Source organism: Schistocerca gregaria, chromosome 7 (assembly GCF_023897955.1).
Source record: "Schistocerca gregaria isolate iqSchGreg1 chromosome 7, iqSchGreg1.2, whole genome shotgun sequence".
Classification (NCBI taxonomy): Eukaryota; Metazoa; Arthropoda; class Insecta; order Orthoptera; family Acrididae; genus Schistocerca; species Schistocerca gregaria.
Genome location: NC_064926.1, coordinates 194,006,695 through 194,028,520, shown reverse-complemented (window position 1 = coordinate 194,028,520; position 21,826 = coordinate 194,006,695). Strand labels below are relative to the sequence as shown.

The 21,826-nt window shown below is 41.2% G+C and overlaps 1 protein-coding gene across 1 annotated transcript in view; it reads left to right on the top strand.

Annotated features, from left to right (window-relative positions):
* LOC126282046 (uncharacterized) overlaps window positions 1–21,826 on the top strand; it is a 92,441-nt gene that overhangs the window by 1,018 nt on the left and 69,597 nt on the right. The window lies entirely within an intron of this gene.

The window sequence follows — 21,826 nt, the reverse complement described above, 5'->3', positions numbered from 1 at the left end:
TTCTAGTCAAGTAGTGCCACAAATTCCCCTTCTCCCCAATTCTATTCAGTGCCACATCATTAGTTCTGTGATCTATCCATCTAATCTTCAGCATTCTTCTGTAGCACCTTATTTTGAAAGCTTCTATTCTCTTCTTGTCTCAACTATTTATCGTCCATGTTTCACTTCCATACATGGCTACACTCCATTCAAATACTTTCAGAAAGGACTTAAAATCTATAGCCCTACTCAATGTTAACAAATTTCTCTTCTTCAGAAACACTTTCCTTGTCATTGCTAGTCTACATTTTATATCCTCTCTACTTCGACCATCCTCAGTTATTTTGCTCCCCAAATAGCAAAACTCCTTTACTACTTTAAGTGTCTCATTTCCTAATCTAATTCCCTCAGCATCACCTGATTTAATGTTTCTACATTCCATTATCCTCATTTTGTTTTTGTTGTTCTTCTTGTATCCTCCTTTCAAGACACTGTCCATTACGTTCAACTGCTCTTCAGGTCCTTTGCTGTCTTTGACAGAATTACAATGTCATCAGCAAACCTCAAAATTTTTATTTCTTATCGATTGATTTTAATTCCTATTCCAAATTTTTCTTTTGTCTCGTTCACTGCTTGCTCAATATACAGATTGAATAACACCAGGTGTAGGCTACAACCCTGTCTCACTCCCTACCGGATCACTGCTTCCTTTTCGTGCCCCTCAGCTCTTATAACTGCCATGTGGTTTCTGTACAAATTGTAAATAGCCTTTCGCTCCTCGTATTTGAACCCTGCCACCTTCAGAAATTGAAAGAGAGTGTTCCAGTCAACAACATCTAAAGCTTTCTCTAAGTAGGTTTGCCTTTCCTCTATCTATCTTCTAAGATAAGTCGTAGGGTCAGTATTGCCTCGCATGTTCCAACATTTCGACGGAATCCAAACTGATCTTCCCTGAGGTTGGCTTCTACCAGTTTTTCTATTCATCTGTACTGAATTCGTGTCAGTATTTTTCAGCTGTGACCTGCTATGCTGATAGTTCGGTAATTTTCACATCTGTCACCACCTACTTTCTTTGAGATTGGTATTATTATATTTTTCTTGAAGTCGGGGGGTATTTTGCCTGTCTCATACATCTTGCTCACCAGATGGTAGAGTTTTGTTGTGGTTGGGTCTCCCAATGTGTCAGTAGTTCTAATGGAATGTTGTCTACTCCCAGGGCCTTGTTTCGACTTAGATCTTTCCATGCCCTGTCAGATTCTTCACGCAGTATCATATCTCCCATTTCATCTTCATCTATTTTCATAATATTACCCTCAAGTACATCGCCCTTGTATAGATCCTCTTATATACTCCTTCCAACTTTCTGCTTTCCCTTCTTTGCTTAGAACCGGTTTTCCACATGAGCTCTTGATATTAATACAGGTAGTTCTCTTTTCTCCAAAGGTCTCTCTAATTTTCCTGTAGGCAGTATCTATCTTACCCCTAGTGATATATGCCTCTACATCCTTACATTTGTCCTCTAGCCATCCCTGCCTAGTCTTTTAGCACTTCCTGTCAATCTCATTTTTGATACATTTTTATTCCTTTGCGCCTGCTTCACTTACTGCATTTTTATATTTTCTCCTTCCATCAATTAAATTCAGTATCTCTTCTGTTACCCAAGGATTTCTTCTAGCCCTTGTCTTTTTACCTACTTGATCCTCTGCTACTTTCACTATTTCATCTCTCAAAGCTACTCATTCTGCTTCTACTGTATTTCTTTCCTCCATTCTTGTCAGTCATTCCCTAATGCTCTCTCTGAAATTCTCTACAACATCTGCTTCTTTCAGTTTATCTATGTCCCATCTCCTTAAAATGTCACCTTTTTGTAGTTCTGTAAGTTTTAATCTACAGTTCATAACGAATCAATTGTGGTCAGACTCCACATCTTCCCCTGGATATGTTTTACAACTTAAAACCTGGTTGCTAAATCTCTAACCATTTCATAGTCTATCTGAAATCTTCCAGTATCTCCAGGCCTTTCCACATACAGTATACAACGTTCTGTCATGATTCTTAAACCAAATGTTAGCTGTGATTAAGTTATGCTCTGTGCAAAATTTTACCAGATGGCTTCCTCTTTCATTCCTTACCCAAATTCCATATTCACCTACTACTTTTCCTTCTCTTCCTTTTCCTGCTATTGAATTCCAATCCTCCATGACTATTAAATTTTCATCTCCCTTCATTATCGGAATTTCTTCAATCTCTTCATCATCTGCGAAGCTAGTTGGCATATAAACTTGTACTACTGTGGTAGGCATGGGCTTCATATGTATCTTGGCTACAATAATGCGTTCACTATGGTGTTCATAGTAACTTACCTGCTCTCTTTTTTTATATCTAATTTTAACCTATCCATTTCCCTTTAAAGATTTTCTAACCTACCTGCCCGATTAAGGGATGTGACATTCTACGCTCTGATCTGTAGAACGTCAGTTTTCTTTCTCCTGATAACGACGTCCTCCTGAGTAGTCCCCACCTGGAGATCCGAATGGGGGACTATTTTACCTCGAGAATATTTTACCCAAGAGGATGCCATCATCATTTAACAATACAGTACAATTGCATGCCCTCAGGAAAACTTGTGGCTTAGGTTCTCCTTGCTTTCAGCCGTTCACAGTACCAGCACATTGAAGCTGATTTGGTTAATGTTACAATGCCAGATCAGTCAATCATCCAGACTGATGCCCCTGTAACCACTGAAAAGGCTGCTGCCCCTCTTCAGGAACCACACGTTTGCCTGGCCTGTCAACAGATACCCCTCCGTTGTTGTTGCACCTACGGTATAACTATCTGTATCGCTGAGGCACGCAAGTCGCCTCACCAATGGCAAGGTCCATGGTTTATCGAAGGGGGAGGGGGCAGCTGTATTTCTTAAATTTAACCATTGCATTCTTTTTTGGAAAGATTTACGATAAAAACTAATTATAATGGAAACACAGGTGCTGAAATGTTCATTTTTCTTTCTGTGTTCATGGGGAAATAATCTGTCTCTATTTGTGTTAACATACCTAAATCACGATAGCACACTGTTAGCATTGTGTGCAGCTGTCAGGAGGCCTGCAAATGCCATATTGCATATAATATGGTTTACCACATTTCCAGCTAAAGTGTGTAGCTCCAGGTTCTTCTGTCTTAATCAACTTTTCTAGCTATTTAGAAAATTGCACTAACAATCAACCCTTATAAATGTGTTTACAGAGCTAATGAAGTATAATGTACAGTGTAGCCCTATACCATACATGTAATATGGTTTCCAAATTTGGGTAGGACATCAGTGGAGGATCACACCACAAGACAGTTAGCGTTTGACACAGTATAGTCCAAATGTGATATGAAAGAGCTACTCACACTTAAGCACAGCACTTTATAGGAAAACTGTTAGCATTCAAAACAACTTACAGTCATCTTGGAATGAATAAATATAGATGTCATATAATTTTAAGGGAACCTTATACCAATCTTCCTGTAAATCCGTGGCAAGTCCAGACAATGATAATGGAAGTGAATAGTGATCATGCATCCTTCTCTCCAAAGCAGACCACAAAAGCTAAATGATATTGAGATCTGATGACAGTGGTGGTCAGGGGACGTGTGATACTTCATCCTCATTCTCTCAAAACTAGTCCTGTGTGATGAAAACTGTGTGAACAGGGACCATGTCGTCTCGGAACACAGCATCACCATGAGACCCATGGACTACCTTGATATGACTGCTCAAATCTTATCTGAACTCCCACCATGTTTTACTCTTGGGACGTAAACTTGGCCAGAAGTTTGAAACAATGTGAAACAAGACTCATCTGACCAAATGAAATTCTTCCACTGCTCCATAGTTTAGGTTTTATGGCTTTGGCACCATGTTTTTTCATTATAGGCATTTGCATTGCTGATGAGTGGTTTTGAAAATCCAGCTCACCCTGCAAGTCTCTGCTTTTGAAGCTCCATTTGTGTTGTTTTGGGGCTGACCGGGCTCGTGAGTGCGACATTCAGTTCTGCTGCCGTCATCCTCTAATTTATCATCACAATCTTCTGTGAGCATCCGTCACCTTCACTCAGCACTCTTTTCCACATTGTGACTTAGCTGATAATGTTTTTCTCCTTTCCCTGTATGTGGTATACAGCATTGATGTAGTGCCTCTCGAAATAGCAAACACTTTTTCTACCTTAGTTATGGAAGCACCCACCACAAGGGCACCAACAATTTGCCTGCATTCAAATGCACTTAGCTTTGACATAATGTACTCACAACTACACAAACACTGTTCTAACTATAACATTTGCAACATAGAAGACGTTGCACAGGTACTGGTAGTGGTGAACTACAAGAGTACAACCTGCAGGCTGACTAGACCTGCAATTATGTTCAAGTATGCATTTCTTGTTGTTTTCCCATATTTTTGTCCAATTCCTGATTTGATAAAACTAACAACTGGTCAGTAAAGTGAAAGGATTGAGAATTTTTGTACTGTGTGTAGGCAGGGTGTATAAAGCTGTAGCAGTAGGCCTATCCTATAACATTAACATCATGAAATTACATTAGTCACTAAAAGATACAGCTGTGAAATACATCATAAGTATACTTCTTAAATATACAAATGCTGCAATTCATGTAATTAACCATGCATTAACAAAGAAAATTAAATGATGATACCAATAACGAATACTTGAAAGTTGTAACTTGGCACTTTTAGTGGTCCTCTTGGAAACATTTTGAGCAGCACATACTTGCTTTATGTTTCTACTACAACACTACTACACACATAATATTGTTAACAGCGCAAGGTTCACAGTGATTAGCAAAAAATCAATACTGGTACATGTCCGAGGTCATCGAGTGTCCATTGATTCCACTGCTCGTAGCAGCCCCCATTAAAAGTTACAATGCGGAATGGATACATAGTGTACTTACATGTTCATGGGATAGCAAGAAGCCAAAGGTTGATTTAAAAGAATAAATGAGTTCTGAAAAGAATAAGTGTGTTCTGAAGAAAATTGTAGATTTTACAGGTGTTAATTGAAACATGCCAAGCTATCAGAAAGGCATCACATGTCATTCTCATTTAACTATTGTAGCAAAATATTGTTATAGCAGTTGCCTCAAAACCACAATAAATGAGGCTGTCATGGTACAAAAATTAGTTTCCAGGCACGTGTTTATGAGACAGAAACTGCAATATGGGATATATCAGAAGATAAGCTCACCTCTTGATGAGATGATAAGAGGATCTTATTTGCAACTAAAAAATTTAATAAAGTTTTCCGTATTCATTATCATTTTGGAGTTACATATTTATTATATTAATATGTGACACTGTCCTTGTTTTGATTTTGTCATGTGGGGGCAGATGCTTGAAATGTCCCTATCTTGCATGACTACAAGCCTCAGCGCACCACTTGAGTTCACATTGTAAGTTACCAAATTCCTGCTGGCGTATCACCACTGCCACAATGTGAATCTTTGCTTTTCTTTCCTTGTCGTCTCTGGTCTACGCACTTACTCTTTGAGGAAACCCCAGAGAAAGAGGCCCAGTTGTTTGTGTCAGATCAGGGACAATGCCAGCCAAGGAGGGGATCCACCCTTTCTGATCCATGTGGCTGGAAAAATAGTCATCCAGCTATTGTTGTACTCATAACCAGGAACGTGCTGGAGCACTATCTAGTTGATACCATAGGAAAAAGTTACATGAGGATTCTCATCAGCATATATGTGTAAGTTGTGTCTCATTCTGCCTGATTCCAGATGCAATTCAGTGTTAACGTATAGGCTGGTATTCTCAGTGATATACTGTTTGGCCCATTCATACTGAAGGACAGAATTGTTGGATGTGGATTACCTGTATTTCTTAGAACATATGCTTACAGCAACACTGGATGATATGCCCCTATGGACAAGACAACACCTATGGTATCAACTGAATGATGCTTCAGCATATTTCCGACTATGAGTACTATAATTTACTGCAGGTCTCTTAAACAGATATGTGTTTTCCATGGTTGGAGAAAAAAAAACACAGACCCCTATCCCAAAAAAGAAAGGAAAAAAAGATTCACTACCAGCCTATATAATGTGGTAATGGAAAGATCAGATAAAATGTGAAAAAAAGGTTTTTTAGTACTAAAGATACCTACTCACTAAATAGTAGATATTGACTCGTTGACTGACACACAAACAGTTGCACTGTTCTGGCTACTACATCGTTCCAGTTGTACCAGCATAGCAATTCAACTAGTCAGTCAAGTTGTAGTGCCAGCAGCTCAGTGCAAGGCAGCTGGGGAATGTAGCCATACACATACACACATTCTGTGTGCGTGTGTGTGTGTGTGTGTGTGTGTGTGTGTGTGTGTGAGAGCGAGAGAGAGAGAGAGAGAGAGAGAGAGAGAGAGAGAGAGAGAGAGAGAGAGAGAGAATTAATTATTCCAACAGGTCTTTCCATTACCACATTAATAGCATAGTCATTTCTTTATGGGAAAAAGACTGATGCAAGTTTTGAAGTCAGCAGATACACCAAAGATGTGTGCTGATCAGTAAATTAGTGAAAAAATCAATTACTTTTCAAAAACTGTGTACTAATCGTCTTGCTTGGCTGTTGTTCGTATACTATAATACTTTCAGGTATTGACTGGTATTGAAAGATGCATACCAGATACATTTGCATTTTCAAGTCAAAATGATTAGAGATTTTTCTAGACTTCAAACAATGGAAAGTTCTGGTTGGAATATCAACAGCTATGAAAAGCATAGATTGCTGCTCACTGTAAAAATGGCACATTGAGTTTCATACAGGTACAACAAAAATGCTGTTACACACTAAGCATTGAGCCAAAGCCTTCTTCGGAAAAAGAAGGAAAACACACACATTTGGCACTTCACAAAACAAAATAAAACGTGGTATCCTGTGACTATAATTTCAGTATGTCACTGTTGGAATCAGCAGTTAATAGTCTGTAGTGACTTCAGTGGAGATTTTGTAAAGGATTCTGATGGAAAAATGTTATGGAAACTGTATGTGGATCCTACAATTTGGTCTTGTTAATTAACTTTCCAACACGATTTGATAAATACAGTAGGACCCTAATTGATAATGTTTTCTTTGATGAAGCCGAGAATAAGAAAATAACTGTTTCTCCAGTAACAAATGGTGCTCTGATCATGATGCACAGTTAGTTAGGATAAATAACTTAATGCCTTGCCATATGGATACTCCTCAGTAGAAATCAGTTAGAATAATTAATGACTCCAGGACAGATGCTGTAAGGAATAGTTTACAGGAGATGACATGAGATATGCTTTACAATGGACCAAATTCTAACATTAAAATTTAATCTGTTCCATGATAAATTCATATCATCATTTGAAAGTTGCTATCTGTGTAAGCTAATCAGAAAGGACAGTAAATAGCCAAGTAAAAAACCATGGTTCACTAGAAGGGTTAAAGTATCCTGTGAAAGGGAAAGGGAAGTGTATCTTTTGGCAAAAACAAGTAGGGATCCCGTAGTAGTTGCACACTACAAAAAACACTCAAAACTACTAAGAAATGTGATTAAAAACATCAAAGAACATGCACGGAACATCATAAATCACTACTTCCTACAACAGACTTAAGGCAATATGTAATGTAGAGAAGTGGGAGACAGGAAAACCAGCCACAGAACAGTACAACAGCAGTATTGAATGGAAGGGCTATAAATGATGAGTCACAGGTAGCAAATGCATTTAATAATCGTTTCTTAAATATAAATTAACATTTTACTGGCTTGATGGCTGAGCCAACCAACAGATAATGTCATATCTAACCAAAAGAATGCAGAAAGTTGTACTTAGCAATTCAAGCAATATAGCCCAAGTGCAAAATGGCTAAACAGGGATGGCTAGAGGACAAATGTAAGGATGTAGAAGCTTATCTCACTAGGGGTAAGATAGATACTGCCTACAGGAAAATTAAAGAGACCTTTGGAGAGAAGAGAACCACGTGTATGAATATCAAGAGCTCAGATGGCAGCCCAGTTCTAAGCAAAGAAGGGAAGGCAGAAAGGTGGAAGGAGTATATAGAAGGTTTATACAAGGGCGATGTACTTGAGGACAATATTATGGAAATAGAAGAGGATGTAGATGAAGACGAAATGGGAGATACGATACTGCGTGAAGAGTTTGACAGAGCACTGAAAGACCTGAGTCGAAACAAGGCCCCCGGAGTAGACAACATTCCATTAGAACTACTGACAGCCTTGGGAGAGCCAGTCATGACAAAACTCTACCAGCTGGTGAGCAAGATGTATGAGACAGGCGAAATACCCTCAGACTTCAAGAAGAATATAATAATTCCAATCCCAAAGAAAGCAGGTGCTGACAGATGTGAAAATTACCGAACTATCAGTTTAATAAGCCACGGCTGCAAAATACTAACGCGAATTCTTTACAGACGTATGGAAAAACTGGTAGATGCAGACCTCGGGGAGGATCAGTTTGGATTCCGTCGAAATGTTGGAAGACGTGAGGCAATACTGACCTTACGACTTATCTTAGAAAAAAGATTAAGAAAAGGCAAACCTACGTTTCTAGCATTTGTAGACTTAGAGAAAGCTTTTGACAATGTTGACTGGAATACTCTTTTTCAAATTCTAAAGGTAGCAGGGGTAAAATACAGGGAGCGAAAGGCTATTTACAATTTGTACAGAAACCAGGTGGCAGTAATAAGAGTCGAGGGGCATGAAAGGGAAGCAGTGGTTGGGAAAGGAGTGAGACAGGGTTGTAGCCTCTCCCCGATGTTATTCAATCTGTATATTGAGCAAGCAGTAAAGGAAACAAAAGAAAAATTTGGAGTAGGTATTAAAATTCATGGAGACGAAGTAAAAACTTTGAGGTTCGCCGATGACATTGTAATTCTGTCAGAGACGGCAAAGGACTTGGAAGAGCAGTTGAACGGAATGGACAGTGTCTTGAAAGGAGGATATAAGATGAACATTAACAAAAGCAAAACGAGGGTAATGGAATGTAGTCAAATTAAATCGGGTGATGCTGAGGGAATTAGATTAGGAAATGAGACACTTAAAGTAGTAAGTGAGTTTTGCTATTTAGGAAGTAAAATAACTGATGATGGTCGAAGTAGAGAGGATATAAAATGTAGACTGGCAATGGCAAGGAAAGCATTTCTGAAGAAGAGAAATTTGTTAACATCGAATATAGATTTATGTATCAGGAAGTCGTTTCTGAAAGTATTTGTTTGGAGTGTAGCCATGTATGGAAGTGAAACATGGACGATAACTAGTTTGGACAAGAAGAGAATAGAAGCTTTCGAAATGTGGTGCTACAGAAGAATACTGAAGATAAGGTGGATAGATCACGTAACTAATGAGGAGGTATTGAATAGGATTGGGGAGAAGAGAAGTTTGTGGCACAACTTGACTAGAAGAAGGGATCGGTTGGTAGGACATGTTTTGAGGCATCAAGGGATCACAAATTTAGCATTGGAGGGCAGCGTGGAGGGTAAAAATCGTAGAGGGAGACCGAGAGATGAGTACACTAAGCAGATTCAGAAGGATGTAGGTTGCAGTAGGTACTGGGAGATGAAGCAGCTTGCACAGGATAGAGTAGCATGGAGAGCTGCATCAAACCAGTCTCAGGACTGAAGACAACAACAACAACAGTCTAGGGCTGTAATTCTGACTGGGGAGAAATCACATATGGGATTCCCCAAGTTCAATCTTAGGTCCATTACTGTTACTCATATATGTAAACAATCTTCCATTTAGTATAAAACTAGCAGAATTAGTTCTTTTTGTAGGTGATACTAGTATTGCAATCAGTCCAAGCATACATACAGACACAGAAAAAATGGAAAACAAAGTTCTTAAAAGTATCATTGTCTGGTTTGGTATGTGACAAGGACATTTTACCTAAAGATTTACCTAAAACCATTTCATTTCCTTTACCTGAGGAACACCGTTCTGAAGAATGTGAAAATTGTATGACAAATATTTTTTTATACCACATTACAAAAGTCATACTGTGGGCCTGTATGCAGAAATTTTGAAAATTAATGGAAATATGGGCAAGAGTGAGTAGTTTGCAATGAGGAACGAAGAAGGATCACAAGTTTCCATTGAATTTCAATGGACAATACAGGCAAAAATGCTAAAATTTAACAGTTATACACTCCTGGAAATTGAAATAAGAACACCGTGAATTCATTGTCCCAGGAAGGGGAAACTTTATTGACACATTCCTGGGGTCAGATACATCACATGATCACACTGACAGAACCACAGGCACATAGACACAAGCAACAGAGCATGCACAATGTCGGCACTAGTACAGTGTATATCCACCTTTCGCAGCAATGCAGGCTGCTATTCTCCCATGGAGACGATCGTAGAGATGCTGGATGTAGTCCTGTGGAACGGCTTGCCATGCCATTTCCACCTGGCGCCTCAGTTGGACCAGCGTTCGTGCTGGAGGTGCAGACCGCGTGGGACGACGCTTCATCCAGTACCAAACATGCTCAATGGGGGACAGATCCGGAGATCTTGATGGCCAGGGTAGTTGACTTACACCTTCTAGAGCACGTTGGGTGGCACGGGATACATGCGGACGTGCATTGTCCTGTTGGAACAGCAAGTTCCCTTGCCGGTCTAGGAATGGTAGAACGATGGGTTCGATGACGGTTTGGATGTACCGTGCACTATTCAGTGTCCCCTCGACGGTCACCAGAGGTGTACGGCCAGTGTAGGAGATCGCTCCCCACACCATGATGCCGGGTGTTGGCCCTGTGTGCCTCGGTCGTATGCAGTCCTGATTGTGGCGCTTATCTGCACGGCGCCAAACACGCATACGACCATCATTGGCACCAAGGCAGAAGCGACTCTCATCGCTGAAGACGACACGTCTCCATTCGTCCCTCCATTCACGCCTGTCGCGACACCACTGGAGGCGGGCTGCACGATGTTGGGGCGTGAGCGGAAGACGGCCTAACGGTGTGCGGGACCGTAGCCCAGCTTCATGGAGACGGTTGCGAATGGTCCTCGCCGATACCCCAGGAGCAACAGTGTCCCTAATTTGCTGGGAAGTGGCAGTGCGGTCCCCTACGGCACTGCGTAGGATCCTACGGTCTTGGCGTGCATCCGTGCGTCGCTGCGGTCTGGTCCCAGGTCGACGGGCACATGCACCTTCCGCCGACCACTGGTGACGACATCGATGTACTGTGGAGACCTCACGCCCCACGTGTTGAGCAATTCGGTGGTACGTCCACCCGGCCTCCCACATGCCCACTATACGCCCTCGCTCAAAGTCCGTCAACTGCACATACGGTTCACGTCCACGCTGTCGCGGCATGCTACCATTGTTAAAGACTGCGATGGAGCTCCGTATGCCACGGCAAACTGGCTGACACTGACGGCGGCGGTGCACAAATGCTGCGCAGCTAGCGCCATTCGACGGCCAACACTGCGGTTCCTGGTGTGTCTGCTGTGCCGTGCGTGTGATCATTGCTTGTACAGCCCTCTCGCAGTGTCCGGAGCAAGTCAATGTGTTCTTTTTTCCATTTCCAGGAGTGTATATGTCTGTTTCATTGGCTGCAAAAGGCATGTAACTTGAGATGACGGGTGTATGCACTGAGTAAGGTGGTGCAGTGATATGACACTGGACTGTTATTTGGGAGAATGGCAATCAAAATATCTGTCCAGCCATCCAGATTCTGTTTTCTGTGCTTTCCATAAATCACTTAAGCTGAATGTATGGATGGTGCCTCATCTTTTCTCAATATGATCTTGTGCTCTACCTCTAATGGCCTCATTGTTGACAGTATGTTGAACCTCAGTCTTCTTTCCTTGGAGTATTGCCCTGAAAAATTTAAAATATGATGATAGAGGCAGGAAGAGCAGTAGACTGACAAAGGATCTGCACATCAGACAAAAAGTGTTATTGAGGATTGACAATGAAAAAACATATCAGATGGGTATTGGAAGAGATAAAATGAAACAGTGGAAAATCCTGGATGAAAAGGATAGATTACTACTCCCCATATAGTGGTGGTGTGTCATGGACAGGTGAAACAAATAGACTGCTAAATAAATAGGCTTTCAACCAAAGGCCTTCTTTTTAATTAGACAGTACACACACACACACACACACACACACACACACACACACACACACACACACACACACACACAACCATTGTCCCTGGCTGCCGAGGCCAGGCTGGCCTCGTTGAGAAACTAAAAAATGAAAAATTCAGGATGGAATAACAAAAACATGGAATGTCAACAACATAGGAAAGATAGTTTGCCACTTACCGTTAAGAAAACACGTTAAGTTGCAGATAGGCACAATTAAAAGACCTAACAAAAAGATGCCTTCATCAGCAAATGAGAAACACATGTAGTTCATACACACAAGAAAGCACACACAACTGCCAACTCCAACAACTCGGCCGGCATGTGTGCATGAGGCGTGCTTGCTTGTGTGTATGAACGGTGTGTTTCTCTTTTGTTGATAAAGGCTGTGGCCGAAATCTTTATGTAAGTGTGTTTCATTGTGCCTGTCTGCAACTTAATGTGTCTTTTTTGTGGTAAGTAGCAACCTATCTTTTTTTTTACATTATTGATATTCCTACCTGGAGTTTCTATTGCTTGAACAATATGAAATGGATAGATTGCTGCTCCCCATATAGAGAAGGCACATGAAGAAAAAGTCTGATCTTTGCAGGAGGTGACAGTCACTGTGTGTGTTATGCATGTTGGAATATGTGTGTGTGTGTGGGGGGGGGGGGGGGGGGGCGGTTACATCTGGGAAAGGACTTTGACTGAAACCTGATGATTTCTAGCAGTCATTTATTTAAATGTGCCTGCATACCACTCTCCACATCCTCTTTGTGCTGAGCAGCAATCTGTTCATTTCATATGTTGAGAAACTAACAGATAAAGCACTGAAAAAAACTATACATATAATAGGACGAGGAGAGAGATAAAGACAATGAAATATGCAGGTAATCAAGCAGTGTTTTCAGAATTGAAGGAAGAACTACGATTTATGATTGAGTGGACTTAGTAAATGTATGAAAAAGAGTATAGAATTAGATAAATCTAGAAAAAAACAAATTGATGAGAATCAACACACACGCAGGTTTCATCAAAATGTCCCAATAACGAGCAAAATCTCGTAGGTGCTTAGAATTTTGGTAGGGAGGAAAGAAGATGGAGAATAAAGGGCTTTTGGAGAAAGGTTTTTTGACAGCAGTGAGTAATTACGGACAGACAAGTAAGAGGAGCAAGGTAATAGTTTCGAATAGTGCATGTAGAGCAGAATAATTAAATTTGAACTAACTGAGAATGTGGAATGGAGAATTATGTTTGAGATTAGAAAAAAGAACAGTAATAAAAATGATAAGAATGAAGTAAACGTCTTAGCTTGAGACATATATTGAAGAGGAATGTCCTGCAAAGAAGAGCCATTGAAGGAAAGAAGAAGAGAGTAATATGCACTCACATTACTGTTGTTACACTGAGGTTTCACTCCATTCCTTTCCCCTGCCTCCTAAAAACCAAATGACTAGTCTGTTTTGAGACAATTGTATATGCCATTCCAGAACATTGTATAGTAACATAATTATGAACTAGCAAGCATGTCACCCTTTCAGGAGCAACTATAAGAATATTAAAAGAATTAGTGATAGCATAGTTTTCTTTCAGCAACTTGTAGACAGACATTGAAATAATTTTTCTCCTAACTGTACCAGCTGCGAATAAAAAAAAAAGTTCGTAACTGTGCCCTGTTGTTTTATGCTGCATATTTTGAACAACTTAACAAAACATCCTTACTTTAGTAATTCCACAAAACTGACACTTATCTTCTGTAGCTAGTAATAAACAAAGAACTGTACTACAATGAATTTGTGCAGCCAAAAGCATTTGGATGTGGTTTGGGGGGATACCCATACAGCTCTCTCAGTTGTGGAATGTCAATCATAACAATACAAATGTGAGAACAACACAACACCCAGCCCCCGAGAGGAAAAAACCTCTGACCTGGCCAGGAATTGAATCCGAGCTTCTTTGGCTAGCAGTCCACCACACTGACTGCACAGCTGCTGAGGCGGACATGTGTAGTGTTACTAGAGAAACAACAAGAGCTCAAAAACTAGTAAAATACGAGGTGTACAACTTTGCTTCCGCCGTTTGCAGATAGGTGGCGACAATGGTAAGTAGTGGTCGAAAGAAACAGATCACGGACATCAGGCAGTTATGTTGGACCTCAGTCAACATAACCTCATTCAAACATCAGTCAATTTGTGTCTGCATCATGAAGTTGTTCTTGATTGAAAATGTCAGTTTATGAGCCTAATTCTCGTCATTTGTGGGCAGTGTTACTATTTTGTTTCAATATGAAGAAAACAGTTGCTGAGTCTCATCGAATTCTCTTAAGTACACATGGTAAGGATGCTGTTAGTGAAAGAATGTATCATGATTGGTTTCAACGCTTCAAGAACTGTGATTTTAATGTCGTAGACCAGCATAGTGGTGGAAGAGAGAATGTTTTTGAAGTTGCAGAATTGGAGGCATTGCTGAGGGAAGACTCATGTCAAACTCAAGAAGAATTGGCACGATTAGTAGGAGTGACACAACAAGCCATTTCAAAATGTTTCAAGGCTATGGGCATGATTCAGAAAGAAGGAACTTGGGTCCAGTGTGAACTAAAATCAAGAGATGTTGAATGGCGTTTGTGTGTTTGTGAACAGTAGCTTCAGAGGCAAAAACGGAAGGGATTTCTGCATCGCATTGTGACTGGGGACGAAAAATGGGTTCATTACGATAACCCTAAACGCAAAAAATCATGGGGATATCCCGGCCATGCTTCCACGTCAACGGCCAAACTGTATATTCATGGCTCCAAGATCATGCTCTGCATTTGGTGGGACCAGCTCGGCATCATGTACTATGAGGTGCTAAAACCAAGTGAAACAATCACAGGTGCTCATTATCGAACACAATTAACGTGTCTGAGCAGAGCATTAAAAGACAAATGGGCACAATACACTGAGAAGCACAATAAAGTGGTTTTGTAGCACGACAACGCTCAACACCACATTGCAAAAGAGGTGAAAACATACATGGAAACATTAAAATGGGAAGTCTTACCCCTCCCACCGTATTCTCCAGACATTTTCCATCTGACTATCACCTGTTTAGATCATGTTGCATGGCCTGGCTGTCCAACACTTCTGATCTCATGAAGAAGTCACAAATTGGATTGATTTGTGGATCGAATCAAAAGATGAAAAATTTTTTCGACGCGGGATTCATACACTGCCCGAAAGATGGGAGGAAGTAGTGGCTAGCAATGGAAAATACTTTGAATGATACATGTGTATCCAATTTGTTTCATTAAAGCCTCAAATGTTGGGGAAAAAACAGCAGAAGCAAAGTTTTACACCTTGTACTTTTTCTATTGCTTGTTTCTATGCACCACTCATGAGTCAGATATCGGTGGTGAGAGGCTGTTTTTCTGTTATTTTACATATTATTCATCCAGGAATTTCCATTGATGTTATAAATATTGAACAGAATTGTATGTAATCTTCTTCATAGAAATCCGTATACTGTATAAAATAAATAATAATCCCTCAGGTAACGACAAAATTAGACAAGACAACACAGTTGTTTAGTGAGCAAGTCATTATGTTGCAGATTAAATGTCCTTAGTGATGCAGTGTTAAATAATAATGATAATAAAAGTAATAATAATTTTGTATGGCTCAGTGGTCTGGTGCAGGTCTTTCAATTGGACGCCACAGTGACGTCTTGCATGTCCCTAACCTACCCCAGTTATCCAATAGGGAAAGGTGACCTACAGTTTAACATGGAATCTGCACTGTGTGTTATTTTTGGCAAATCTCCACATCAGTGGGAGATGAATACTAGGCTAAAGGCAGACTGAAAATCAGTAGTCCAACTGGGATTCGATTCCATGACCTTTCGGTTTCCGGGTTATATGCTTTACTAGTAGACCACCAGGCCCAACATCATGATAAATGAAATTATGGGAAAGAACGAAAAAGTATATGAAGAAATGCCTTGGAGCCAGCAAGAATAGACAGGGCTGAGTTTAGTTGCAGAAGACATGAAGACATTACAAGAATGATAAAAGTGAAAATATGTTTGAGACTTAAGTATCTGTATAAAGAGTGACAATGTCGCTACTCAACGAGATTGGCACAATACTTCACAGGCTTACGGTAACTCAGTAACAACTGGGGAACAGAACCCCATGGATGGAACTAACTCGCTGTGCAAAATTGATCCACAGGAAGTGGAGCATCCATACCCATGGAGATACTCGCACAACATTAACTCAACAGGTAGTTCATACAACTTTTGGCTTGAGCTAAGGGCTAGGTCCATGGCATTCCAACTCTGCAGGAGCACGGGTCTGCTCTGCTTACTGCTGCTTACTAGTAAACACTGCATCAGTAGGTCTGGCCATATGATGTGATGTGTGGCCCTTCATAACGGGTTCCTGAACTACTCCACTGTTCTGCCCATTCCAGTTCCTCTGACTCCATTGGGATATCCACTGGTGGGGATACTAAAGACACCATAACACAACTGCATCATATAACTTGGAGGAACATTAAACATGGAGATCATGATGCTCTAACAGCAGACTGTGCAGAAAACCAATTGCACTAAATAATCAGAGCCACTGTGGATGGGAAACTTAATGAATTTACTGATGATCTCATGGCTGTCTACAACAAACTTGACATCAAATGTGAAGTGTGAATAAGAAATATGTTTCCTTGGCTAACAGGTGACTTAGGCAAAATGATAAAAAAACAGATACGCTGCTCACAGGTGTTGCCAAATCTAATACAACATACAAATCTTATGAAGAAAACAAAAAACTTCAAATGAGGGAAAGCAGTTCTTCCGCAATCTCAAAATCAGGAATGCTTGTTATAATGTTTGCAGCTTCATAAGATTTCCAGTCCTGTGGAAGATTAAATACAGAATCAGGAACTGTTTTTTATGCCACAGCTGATTGATTGAATATTTTTCTTCAGTACCAATCAACCCACATGCACTAATGAACCCGCTTCCCTTGCCCAGTCCACTTAATTATCCCAGAATGGATCAGCTGGACCGCATCATTCACCAGAGCTTCAGCTATTAATCATTGTGTCCAGAAATGAGGAACAAACTGCCCAATATACTTCTTACCCCTCAGAAAATGGTATTTTACTGTCCACTCAGTCAATTTTTATACCAAACCCATTCTCAACACTTTGCCACATGATTTATACCCCACCAAAGACCAGTGTACTAGATGGATCTGATGCACACATCCAGCACACCCAACTGCAGTCTCACCAGTTTCTTATCCTATCCTATCAGAGGCAGGACCACCTGTGAAAGCAGGTATACCACCTCCCTCCTGGGGGGATAGAACATTATCATAGGCACCTTTAGTGCTGGATGAGAGGGTTTGTGTGCCTCAGTGGAGGGGCCTGGGAAAGAGTGTCTCACAAGTTAGTGAAAGGAGGGCTATGTTTCTCTCGCGGATCTCCACCAGCAGTCGTTGGGTACACAACGGTGACCCTGAGATGCAGACTGGCCAGTGCTTCCAGATCTCTTCCACAGTAAACTCTCTGCATACTTCAGGGACCTCTATTAGGTGCAGTGGTGGAACATTGTGTGTTTTAGAGAACGGTGAACTTGGCTTTACCACTTAGACTGTGAGGAAGGTACACACCTCTATAAAGAAACCTCAACCTCAAGGTTGTTGAGGTAAAGCAGTTCCTAGTGGAAAACATCTGGGCCACCTGCCAACTTCCCGTTGTATAAGGCTTGCTCAGGTCTATGCGGCTCTGTCAGGTTCAAAATTTGTTTCCCTAGCAGCTATTGGGATCTCTATGGAGTGACCTCAGTTCACATCTACTTCTGACGGAATAGTTGTCCATCAAGTAGTACATAACTCCACCCAACAGAGAGAGCTCTGTTGATCAACCTGCCCAAGAAGAAGTCTCAGAATTATAGTGACAAAACACTAGTATGACATAACACTTTCACTGTAATCAAGAGAGCAGAGTGAATCTTTGAGAAGGTCTCCCCGATCCATATTCACAAAGCAATGGATAGTATTGCTTGATTCTTAAAAAGTGTTAAACAGATTTGAAACGGAATACTTTAGTTGAAACTTACACATCAAACTGTCTAAGCTTGTGGGATGCAATGCCGTAGGTAACTACCATGTTGTGGCTGAGATGCAAACCACTTAACTTCTGTAAAAATGTGATTACATGCTCCAGAAATTTCATGTAATGGGGCTATTGTCAGAATGTTCTTGAAGGATGAGCCCAGAATTTTCAACACCACAACCCATATCACTCAATATGGAGATTAATGAACATCAATGTCACATGGGGAATCTGTATGTGATGTCCTTTTCTTCTTCTCATAATATTCCCATTTCGTGTATGGGTTAGGCATTGTTAGTTACATGGGTAGAGGCAATGTTAGTGGTAGTTTGTGGCCAGATGCCCTTCCTGATTCCAGCACTCCCCCAGGGTGGAATCTGTGTACCCCATCTGTCTGCATCTAGAGTAAATCTATGTTTAAGTGTGAGAAGGTTTTCTAAATGTTTGCATAGATCGTATCTGTAGCAGGACATGGGTACCAGCCTAGTGTTTTCCTCGTTGATGTGAAAAACTGTCTAAAACCACATCCAGGATAGCTGGCTCACCAGTCATGGTGTTGTTAATCTGTGAGATGGATTCGATCTGAGGCAAGTTCACCTCCTCATATCCCAGAAATGGTTCCTAAACATATTTAGCTATCAGGTGGGTCTGCACATGATTACTGCCTTGTTGGGTTAGTACAAACAAAATTGGGATATCGGATAAGCAACCATTGGCACTTTTTGCTGTATAGGAATTATATTCTAGCAATCATAACCTTTTTGTGTGTGTGTGTGTGTGTGTGTGTGTGTGTGTGTTTGTTTGTGTGTGTGTGTGTGTGTGTGTGTGTGTGCAAAATGTGCTGTCACCAGCTCTCAAATTTGTGAGAAACTATAAGAAATGAGGCCATTAAGTGGTTTAAATTTTAATAATGCGGAGAAGATCGTGATAGGAAAAAAATATGATGCTGGAGAAGATCAAAATAGAAAAAGAGCATATTGTTAATCAGGTGAGATTATGTGAAAGTCTTGAAAATGTTGCTGCAACTGCTGAAGGTAGACGTCCTATTCCTCCAAAACTTCATTGAATGGAGTAAATAGTGGTAGAGCAGGTTGAAACATCACTACTGCCTGTGATGGTAAGAACTGCATATGCCATTGTTCTTAAATATTTAATTGTTGTAGAAGTTTTTTCATTTGTTGCTGATGAAATTTATTCTTCAGTTTATTGGTAACTGCAACACTTTTATTTGCTGCTGCTGGTACTGTTCCTAAGCTTATCTCTTTTGCTGTATAAACTACTTTAGGGCTGGATGTATAATTCTCTACCTTACTCCATAAATCCCTTTTATAACAAGGGTGCCCAAACTTAGGTATGGGGGGGGGGGGGGGGGGCTATAATGTGGGGTGTAGGTCAGTGGGCAAATCTGTGTAAAGAGTGGGGACAGCAGATCTGCTATTTAGAAGTAAATACATTCAGAAGTCAAATGATTGCATAAACATGAAATACACAATAGGAGCATGACATTTAGCTGGCACAATATATTCTTTAATGGATATGCTTTCATTAAAAACAAAGATTCCATGACTTAACAAGCAGGAAAGCGCTGGTAGATAGGCAAAATAAACACACACACACACACACACACAAAATTTCGAGCTTTCGCAACCCACGGTTGCTTTGTCAGGAAAGAGGGCAGGAGAGGGAAAGATGAAAGGATGTGGGTTTTAAGGGAGAGGGTAAGGAGTCATTCCAATCCCGAGAGCGGAAAGACTTGCCTTAGGGGGAAAAAAGGACAGGTATACACTCGCACACACGCACATATCCATCCACACATATACAGACACAAGCAGACACATGTCTGAGTAGTTTATACAGCAAAAGAGATAAGCTTATCTGCTTGTGTCTGTATATGTGTGGATGGATATGTGCGAGTGTATACCTGTCCTTTTTTTCCCCCTAAGGCAAGTCTTTCCGCTACCGGGATTGGAATGACTCCCTACCCTCTCCCTTAAAACCCACATCCTTTCATCTTTCCCTCTCCTTCCCTCTTTGCTGACGAAGCAACCGTGGGTTGCGAAAGCTCGAAATGTTGTGTGTGTTTTTGTGTTTTTTATTGTGCCTATCTACCGGCGCTTTCTCGCTGGGTAAGTCATGGAATCTTCGTTTTTAATACACACACACACACACACACACACACACACACAAAGATGATGTGACTTACCAAACAAAAGCGCTGGCAGGTCGATAGACACACAAAATTCGAGCTTCCGCAACCGGCGATTGCTTCGTCAGGAAAGAGAGAAGGAGAGGGAAAGATGAAAGGATGTGGGTTTTAAGGGAGAGGGTAAGGAGTCATTCCAATCCCGGGAGCGGAAAGACTTACGTTAGGGGGAAAAAAGGATAGGTATACACTCACACACACACACAAATCCATCCACACATACACAGACACTTGTAAAGGCAAAGAGTTTGGGCAGGGATGTCAGTCGAGGCGGAAGTACAACGAAGTAGTTGAAAGACAGGTGAGGTATGAGCGGCGGCAACTTGAAATTAGCGGAGGTTGAGGCCTGGCGGATATCAAGAAGAGAGGATATACTGAAGGGCAAGTTCCAATTTCCGGAGTTCTGACAGGTTGGTGTTAGTGGGGAGTATCCAGATAACTCGGACGGTGTAACACTGTGCCAAGATGTGCTGGCCATGCACCAAGGCATGTTTAGCCACAGGGTGATCCTCATTACCACCCTGTGGCTAAACCTGGCACTTTTGTTTGGTAAGTCACATCATCTTTGTAAAGATGATGTAACTTACCAAACGAAAGTGTTGACATGTTGATAGACACACAAAGAAACACATACACACACAAAATTCAAGCTTTCACAACCAATGGTAGCTTCATCAGAAAAGAGGGAAGGAGAAGGAAAGACAAAAGGATGTGGGATTTTAACAGAGAGGGTAAGGAGACATTCCAATCGCGGGAGCAGAAAGACTTACCTTAGGGGGGGAAAAGGACAGGTATACACTCGCGTGCACACACACACACACACACACACACACACACACACACACACACACACACACACACACATCCATCTGCACATATACAGACACAAGCAAACATTTGTAAAGGCAAAGAGTTTGGGCAGGGATGTCAGTCAAGGCGGAAGTACAATGAAGTAGTTGAAAGACAGGTGAGGTATGAGCGGCGGCAACTTGAAATTAGCGTAGGTTGAGGCCTGTGGGTAACTTTAAGAGAGGATATACTGAAGGGCAAGTTCCCATCTCCGGAGTTCTGACAGATTGGTGTTAGTGGGAAGTATCCAGATAACCCGGACGGTGTAACACTGTGCCAAGATGTGCTGGCCGTGCGCCAAGGCATGTTTAGCCACAGGGTGGTCCTCGTTACCAACAAACACTGTCTGCCTGTGTCCATTCATGCGAATGGACAGTTTGTTGCTGGTCATTCCCCCATAGAAAGCTTCACAGTGTAGGCAGGTCAGTTGGTAAATCACGTGGGTGCTTTCACACATGGCTCTGCCTTTGATCATGTACACCTTCCGGGTTACAGGACTGGAGTTGGTGGTGGTGGGATGGTGCATGGGACATTTTTTATACCGAGGGGTGGTTACAAG